Below are 8420 nucleotides of genomic sequence, written 5' to 3'. Positions count from 1 at the left end.
AATGCTCCAAATGAACATGTGTCCCAGATGAAACTACCTTCTTTGATCTAGAAATGCCTACTCTGTTATCATGGCAAAATAATAGTAGTAGTAACTACTATTCACTGCAGCCTACCATATGCCAGATACTGGGCTAGCCACTTCGCATATGTTATTTCTAATCATAACCACAGCCAATTTTAATAATCCCATTTTATAGATGAAAAAATTCAGAAAGCAAACAACTTGCTCAAGTTCATAGAACTAGGAAATAGCTAAGCAAGGATTCAAATTCAGCCCTGTTTGAATTCAAAGCTGTAATTCTTCCCAAAATGCGATACTGCCTAATATTTTCTTAATGACTACCTCCCAGTTCTTTCATTAAAACATGATCAGGGGGCCCCTGGGGGGTTCAGTCAGTTAAGTGTCTGACTCTTGGTTTTGGCTCAGGTCATGATCTCAGGGTTGTGAGTCAGGCTCCACACTGGGCATAGAACCTGCTTAAGATTCTCTCTCTCCCTCTCCCCTGCCCCTCCCCTCCCTGCTCACACACGCTCGCACTCACTCTGTCTCTCTGTCCCTCTCAAAAAGCAATTTGTGATCAGGCCCCAGGAGCCGGTCAAGGCCGTGGCCAGGGGCCAGGTGCTGTTGGTGGATGTGGGTGGCTGCGAGCTCCTCAAAAGCCACGTGCTCACCAGCTTCTCCCACTACGACCTGGATACTATCAATGTTAGCAACCTCAACAGACAGCTTTTGTTTCAAAAGAAACGTGTTGGAAGTTCAAAGGCCCAGGTTGCCAAAGAAAGTGTACTGCAGTTTTACCCAACAGCATCATGAACCCTGACTATAATGTGGAATTTTTTCAACAATTTATATTGTTGAATATTGGCTATGAATGCTTTAGACAACAGAGCTGCCCACAACCATGTTAATAGGATGTGTCTGGCAGCTGATGTTCTTCTTGAAAGTGGGTTACCTTGGGCAAGTAATGACCATCAAAAAGGGTGTAACTGAGTGTTATAAATGTCAGCCCAAACCTACTCAGAGAAATTTTCCTGGCTGTAAAATTCACAATATACCTTCAGAACCTATTTGTTGCATCGTTTGGGTAAAGTATTTGTTCAACCAGCTGTTTGGAGAAGAAGATGCTGATCAAGAAGTAGCCCCTGACAGAGCTGACCTGAAGCTTCCTGGGAACCAGTGGAAGCTGAAGCCAGAGCCAGAGTATCTAATGAAGATGGTGACATTAAACATATTTCCACTAAGGAATGGGCTATGATCTGGTTAAACTTTTTACCACACTTTTTAAAGATGATACCCAGTATCTCTCGACAATGGACAAACTATGGTGGAAAAGGAAGCCTCCATTGGACAGGGTTGAAGTACAAAGTCAAGGACAAGAAACCAATGCATCAGATCAACAAAATGAACCCCAGTTAGGTCTGAAAGACCAGCAGGTTCTAGATGTAAAGAGCTATGCACATCTTTTTTCAAAGAGCACTGAGACTTCGAGAGTTAATTTAGCAGAAAAAGGGGATGGAGCTGAGCTCATATGGGACAAGGATGACCCATCTGCAATGCTTTTTGTCACCTCTGCTGCAAACCTCAGGATGCATATTTTCAGTGTGAATATGAAGAGCAGATTTGATATAAAATCAATGGCAGGGGACATTATTCCTGCCATCTCTACAACTAATGCAGTGATTGCAGGGTTAATAGTATTAGAGGGATTCAAGATATTTTCAGGAAAAATAGACCAGTGTAGAACAATTTGTTTGAATAATCAACCAAACCCTAGAAAGAAGTTTCTTGTGCCTTGTGCACCAGATCCTCCCAACCCTAATTGTTACATTACGTGCCAGCAAGCCAGAGGTGACTGTTTTTCCTCACATTACAGGATAAGATAGTAAAAGAAAATTTTGCTATGGTAGCACCAGATGTCCACATTGAAGACGGGAGAGGAACAATCCTAATATCTTCAGAAGAGGGAGAGACAGAAGCTAATAATCACAAAAAGCTGTCAGAATTTGGAATTGGAAATGGGAGCCTGCTTCAAGCAGATGACTTCCTTCAGGACTATGCTTCATTGAGCAACGCCCCTCATAGTGAGGACCTAGGGAAGGGTGTTGAATTTGAAGTTGTTGGTGATACCCCAGAAAACATGGGGCCCAAACAAGCTGAAGATGCTGCCAAAAGCATAACCAATGGCAGTGACATTGGAGCTCAGCCTTCCACACCCACATCCACTGCACAAGAGCAAGATGATGTGCTCATGGTTGATTCAGATGAAGAAGGTCCTTCAGATGCTGTTGACATCAGTGAAGAAGAGAGAAGTCGAGAGAGGAAATTAGATGAGAAAAAGAATATCAGTGCAGAGAGGTCACATACAGAACAGACAGAAGAGGGTGCCTGGGTGGCTCAGTTGGTTAAGCGACTGCCTTCGGCTCAGGTCATGATCCCAGGGTCCTGGGATCGAGTCCCACATCGGGCTCCCGGCTCAGTGGGGAGCCTGCTTCTCCCTCTGACCCTCTCCTCTCTCATGCTGTTTCTCTCTCGCTCGCTCTCCAATAAATAAATAAATAAAATCTTTAAAAAAAAAAAAAAAAAAAACAGACAGAAGAGCCTGATGATGTTATAGGTTTAGATTGAACAGAAATGCCTCTAAACAGAACCCTCTTGCTGTAGTAGATCATCTGGGCAGAACCAGATTATTTGTCATGTGCTCTGTTCCAAAGGGAAAAAATTGACACCAGTGACTTAAAGATGATTCTGCTCCCTTTGAAAAAGCATTCATTTTGCTAGAACAATTAGAAACATTGCAGTATGCTGTATTGAAAGTAGGAATATAGTTTTAAAACCCTTTGAACAAAGTGTATGCCTGACCAGTCATGAGATGAAACAACCCAATGCATGTGGCCTTTTAATGTCAATACCCTTAGGTATCATTTAACAGTTTTAAAATATATTAGTTTAGTAAAGTTGATACTCGGTTATAAATAGTATGCCTTTATTTTTGGTTAGAAGAATTTTTTTTTTTAGCCTAGATCTAACCATTTTCATAATCTTAACTGACTGAAACAGATTCAAAAAAGTATCAAGTGCTATGCACTGAAACTTGTTTTTAAATGTTAGCTGGCACTATGTATATTCATGTAAAACAATGTTAATTTTACTCAAGTTTTCAGCTTGTACTGCTTGGCGTGTCTGTGTACGAAGCCATTTTTTGTGTATTGTTACAGTTTTGGGTTATTTATATTTGATGTTTCGTAAAACTCAATTACGACTATATTGTACTTATGAACCAAATAAATGGCATCTGCATACTTATTAAAAAAAAAAAACTTCTGATCAACCTCACACAGCACTTTCATGTATGTTAAAGATTTGTACCCAGCAGGGAGTAAGTTACTTTACAAGATAGTGGCATTCATCACAAGGCATGCTAGGAGAAAGGAACTGGGCCCAGGTTTGGAGGGACACGGGACTGTGTGGGCAGAGCTGTGGGAGGGACACGGGACTGTGTGGGCAGAACTGTGGGAGGGATACGGGGCTGTGTGGGCAGAGCTGTGGGAGGGACACGGGACTGTGTGGGCAGAGCTGTGGCACCCAGTATAGGCCATCACTTGTCCAAACCCTAACCCAAGCAGACACATAGCCAATGCAGCCCATCTCCAGGGGTCTCACAGAGACATGTGGGAAGACAAGAGCAGGGACACAGCTTCAGAGATATAAAATATTTACCATGAGAATGTCAAGCTAACCGAAGGTCCTACGTGGAATCCTGCCTCCACCAGGCCCTCAGAGAGTGTATAAAGTCATGAGGAGAACAAAACCAGGCTTTGCCCCATGATCTAGAAAAGGGGTGAAAAATAGGAAAACTCTAAGTATCCAAGAGATTCAGACAAAAGTGAACTAGGCCCAAGCTTGTAAAACCTCATCTCCTGTGCAGTAAAATGTTAACTAGGCAGGCTTGGGGTGTTCAAACTCTGCACATTTCAAAGAAAGGACTCACTCTTACTGGGATGGAGCCCCCATTCCCTGGGCTCCTGCTCAGTGGGGAGTCTGCTTCTCCCTCTCTCTCCACCCCTTCCCCTGCTTGTGCTCACATGCCGCATGTCCTCTCTCTCTCTCTCTCTCAAATAAATAAATAAAATTTAAAAAAAGAAAGAAAAGAAAGGAAGAAAGAAAGGATTCGTCCTTAACCAGTTATGGAGAGAGAACCTGTAAGCCCTTGGAATATCCTACCTAAGAAGAGTATCTTTGCATACCTGGGGCCCAGGGCCATGACCGTCTATGTTAACAATGTGATATATGGTAAATGCCTATTTTTGTTTGCCTGGGATCCAGGGCCATACTCTGGGGAGGCTGGAGACTGAGTAGCTAAGGTCAGTTACACAAGCACTCTATGCCTACGTGACTGACCCCTCAAACCGTGCACACCAAGGCTCAAGTTGGCAACACTTCATGTGTGTTGTTATGAATCACTGCTGGGGGGATTGAGTGGTATCCGTGCAACTCCACTGGATGAGGACAACTAGAAGCTCACACCTGGTTTCTCCCGAACTGCACCCTATACACCTTTTTCCTTTGCAGGTTTCCTTTGTGGTATCCTTTCCCTCTAAGTAACCGTACCTATGAATATAACAGCTTTTCTGAGTTCTGTGAGTCCTTCAAGCAAATCTCCAAACAGTAGTCTTGGGGATCTCATCCATACCTCCCAATGGCAGAATATGTAGAGGAGCGGTTGAAGGGCTTGGAGCTCAGAGGCAGAGCCCAACACAAAGGCTAATGCGAAACCTCCCTCTTTGCTGCCATATGCAACCCTTATATAACAGACCCACTGACCTCTCAGTGGTAGCATGGGAGACCCATATCTGCCTGCAGAAAGTGGGCTTGTCATTTGGAATAACTGGGATGGGTCTAGGGGTAAAAATTCACACAGATGTCCCCATCTGGTATCCGTTCAAATGACTATGTTTTTTTTTTTAAATAAATGTATTGGCAGAATCTATGACTCTAATTGTGAAAGTAATACATATTCATTGTCAAAAATCTGGAAAACAAAACAAAATATATTAAAAAGAAAACAGGCCACTGGAATCCCACCACCCAGAGGTAAGCACGGTTAATACTGTGGTACAGCTCTTTCCAGTCAATTTCTTTTTCATGAATATGCAGCAGTGTCCCTGATGAGACAGAATTTAAAATTTTTTGTTAGCAAGAAAATCTGCAAGTTAAAAGTTGCCAGCCACTTCGATGTCTAACAAGTCATCTTGGGACACATTTTTGCTCTGGAAACAATCACATGGACAGTTTCTTTTAGTTTTGCAGATGTAAGGCAGAGGCGCCCATCATAAGGCAACAGTGTTCTTCGTCATGGAACATGTTTCCTGACAAAGGCTGCCCATCTCACCCCGCTGCTAGTAAAGCCAAATGTCACTGGAAAGTAGGTGAGCCAATCTGAGAGGGAGCCTAGAAGCTTCATAGGAGAAAAGAAATCAAGACCCCAACTACTTCTTCTTGGCTTCACTAGTTTTCAACATCTCTGATGAGTCAGTTAGTCTTATATAGGAACCCAGATTACCAAAGTGTTGGTGTTTTAGTTTAGACATAACACGTGGCCTAGACAGGAATGCTCTACTGCAGCAGTCACCCAGGCACCATGGGTTTGAGAATACTGTGTATGAGGGCACACTAAGAAACGGAAACCCTGGGAGCCCAGGCCATTATTGGCACAGAACCATGAGAAGAAATCTCCTCTTCCCAGCACAGTGAGAACTATCCCCTAACCAGCTGTGATCCATAGCCAGGGATGGCCCCAGGGAGTGGTCACTAGACACCAGTGTTGGAAGAAGCAAATCCAGCCCACAATGGACTAATAAGATTCTCCAGGGCACTCTCCACAAGGCACGTATTCTTTAGTCTGAATAAAGTGGGCAGAGGAGCCTTAAGTACATCACAAGAAGGGGATCACTGAAAAAGAAAAGAACATTTTCATGCTGAGTGAGATAGGGCCTCTGCTGGGTTCACTGGAGACATGACCATATTTTATACCCCAAGCTGACAAAGCAGAAGCTACACACTATACAAAAATATAAACCCACAGGGGCGCCTGGGTGGCTCAGTCGTTAAGCGTCTGCCTTCGGCTCAGGTCATGATCCTGGAGTCCTGGGATCGAGCCCCGCGTCGGGCTCCCTGCTCCGCGGGAAGCCTGCTTCTCCCTCTCCCACTCCCGCTGCTTCTGTTCCCTCTCTCACTGTGTCTCTCTGTCAAATAAATAAATAAAATCTTTAAAAAATATATATATATATATAAACCCACATGGTGTGTAACAAAAGGGGATTAAACTTCATAATGTAGATTTTGTTCCCACTAAACATTATACAGTTGACCCTTGAATAACACAGGTTTGAACTGCGTGGGTCCACTTACATATGGATTTTTTTCAATAAATATAGTCCAGCACTATAAATATATTTTATCTTTCTTATAATTAATAATATTTTCTTTTCTTTAGCTTACTTTTTATAAGAATAGAGCATATAATACAAAATATGTGTTAACTGATTATGTTATCAGTAGGGCTTCTGGTCAACCACAGGTTCTACTAGTAAGTAAGTTTTGGGGAGTCAAAAGTGATATGTGGATTTTCAGCTGCACGGGGAAGTTATAACACCCATGTTATTCAAGAGCCAACCATATACTGAGCATTTTCTGACATTACACACATTTGGAAACATAATATTAGTAGGTAATAATAATAACAACTAAGACTTGTGTAGTGCTTATGTAGCTAGATAAGGAAGATAGCTAGATAAGGAAACTGAGGCATAAAGAGGTTGTGTAACTTGTTAATGACATGGCTAGTAAATGGAGAAGCTAGCATTTGAACCCAATTTTGTATACATAGGATATATAAACATTTTCCTATAGTGAGAGTTCGTTTTCCACATTTTTTCACTATTATAGATATGCAGAGATAAACATCTTAAACATAAATCTTTGAAAGTCAATTAAAAATTTTAACCTAACTGTAGAACTTCACATGTGTTGAACTCTATCACTTTTAAAAAAATGTTTTTGGGTACAGTTGACCCACAATGTTACATTCATTTCAGATGTGCAACATAGTGTCTCAACTTCTCTACATGCTCTGCTCACAAGTTGTCTACCACCTGCCACCAAACATCGCTATTACAATATCATTGACTATATTCCCTCCATTTTCCTTCTTATTCCCCTAACTTATTCATTCCATAACTGGAAGCCTATGTCTCCCATTGCCCCTCACCCATTTTGCCCATCCCCTCATCCCCCTGGCAACCACAGTTTGTTCTCTGTATTTATAGGTCTGATTCTGCTTTTTGTTTGTTTGTTTATTCATTTGTTATTTAGATTCCACATATGAGTGAAATCATATAGTGTTTGTCTTTCTCAGTCTAACTTATTTCACTTGGCATAAAATACCCTCTAGGTTCATTAATGTTATCACAACTGGCAAAAATCTCATCCTTCTTTATGGCTCTGTAATATTCCTCTCTCTCTCTCTCTCTCTCTCTCTCTCTCTCTCTCTCTGTGTGTGTGTGTGTGTGTCTGTGTGTGTGTGTTGTACACACCACATCTTCTTTATCTGTTCATCTATTCATGGACACTTGGGTTGCTTCCATATCTTGACTATTGTAAATAATGCTGCAGTAAACACAGGGGTGCATAGATCTTTTCAATCTTTTTGTTTTCTTTGGGTAAATACCCAGTAGTGGAATTATTGGATCATATAGTTTTTCAATTTTTTGAGGAATCTCCATACTGTTTTCAACAGTTGCTGTATCAATTTTTAGTCCCACCAACAGTGCAGGAGGGTTCCTTTTTCTCCACATCCTCGCCAACACTGGTTATTTCTTTGAATTCCAGCACTTTTCATTTAGACCTATGAGATTTTCTTGGATCTTGATTCTGCAATTCAGATTTTCCACTTTCCCCCCAACCTCTATGTCATTCTTAGTTAACTGACCTGTTCTCCTCAAACAAATACTTTATCTTTTTTTTTTTTAGAAATCATTTCTTTAAGTAGGCTCCACTCCCAACATGGGGCTCAAACAACCCTGCAATCAAGAGTTGCATGCTCTCCCGACTAAGCCAGCCAGACACTGACAAATACTTTATCTTAAGCTTGACCCCGACAAAACAAGTTCCCATGGCTTGGTCCCTGTCTCTCCCAGCAGTTCCTCTCACACTCAGGTTCCCACTTTGTCAGCCATACCATGCTCTCTTGGGCCACAGGGCCTTGCCACATTCTGCTCCCTTTCCTGAAACCTCCTGCCTTCCTCGGGTGAACTCCCAACAGTCCTTCACATCTCGCTCAAGCTGAGGCCAGGGTGAATTCCTTGTTATGTACTCACAGAACATATTCTTTTCCTTCCAAGTGGGAAACTCATGTACTC

The 8420-nt window shown here is 42.1% G+C and overlaps 1 pseudogene; it reads left to right on the top strand.

Moving 5' to 3' along the window:
- The first annotated feature begins 546 nt into the window (after positions 1-546).
- On the top strand, positions 547-4672 carry LOC116629058 (annotated as a pseudogene).
- The last annotated feature ends 3748 nt before the right edge of the window (positions 4673-8420 follow it).

Source organism: Phoca vitulina, unplaced genomic scaffold, assembly GCF_004348235.1.
Source record: "Phoca vitulina isolate PV1807 unplaced genomic scaffold, GSC_HSeal_1.0 scaffold3, whole genome shotgun sequence".
Lineage (NCBI taxonomy): Eukaryota > Metazoa > Chordata > Mammalia > Carnivora > Phocidae > Phoca > Phoca vitulina.
Note: the sequence above shows the minus strand (reverse complement) of the source record. Positions and strands in the feature narration are given on the sequence as shown.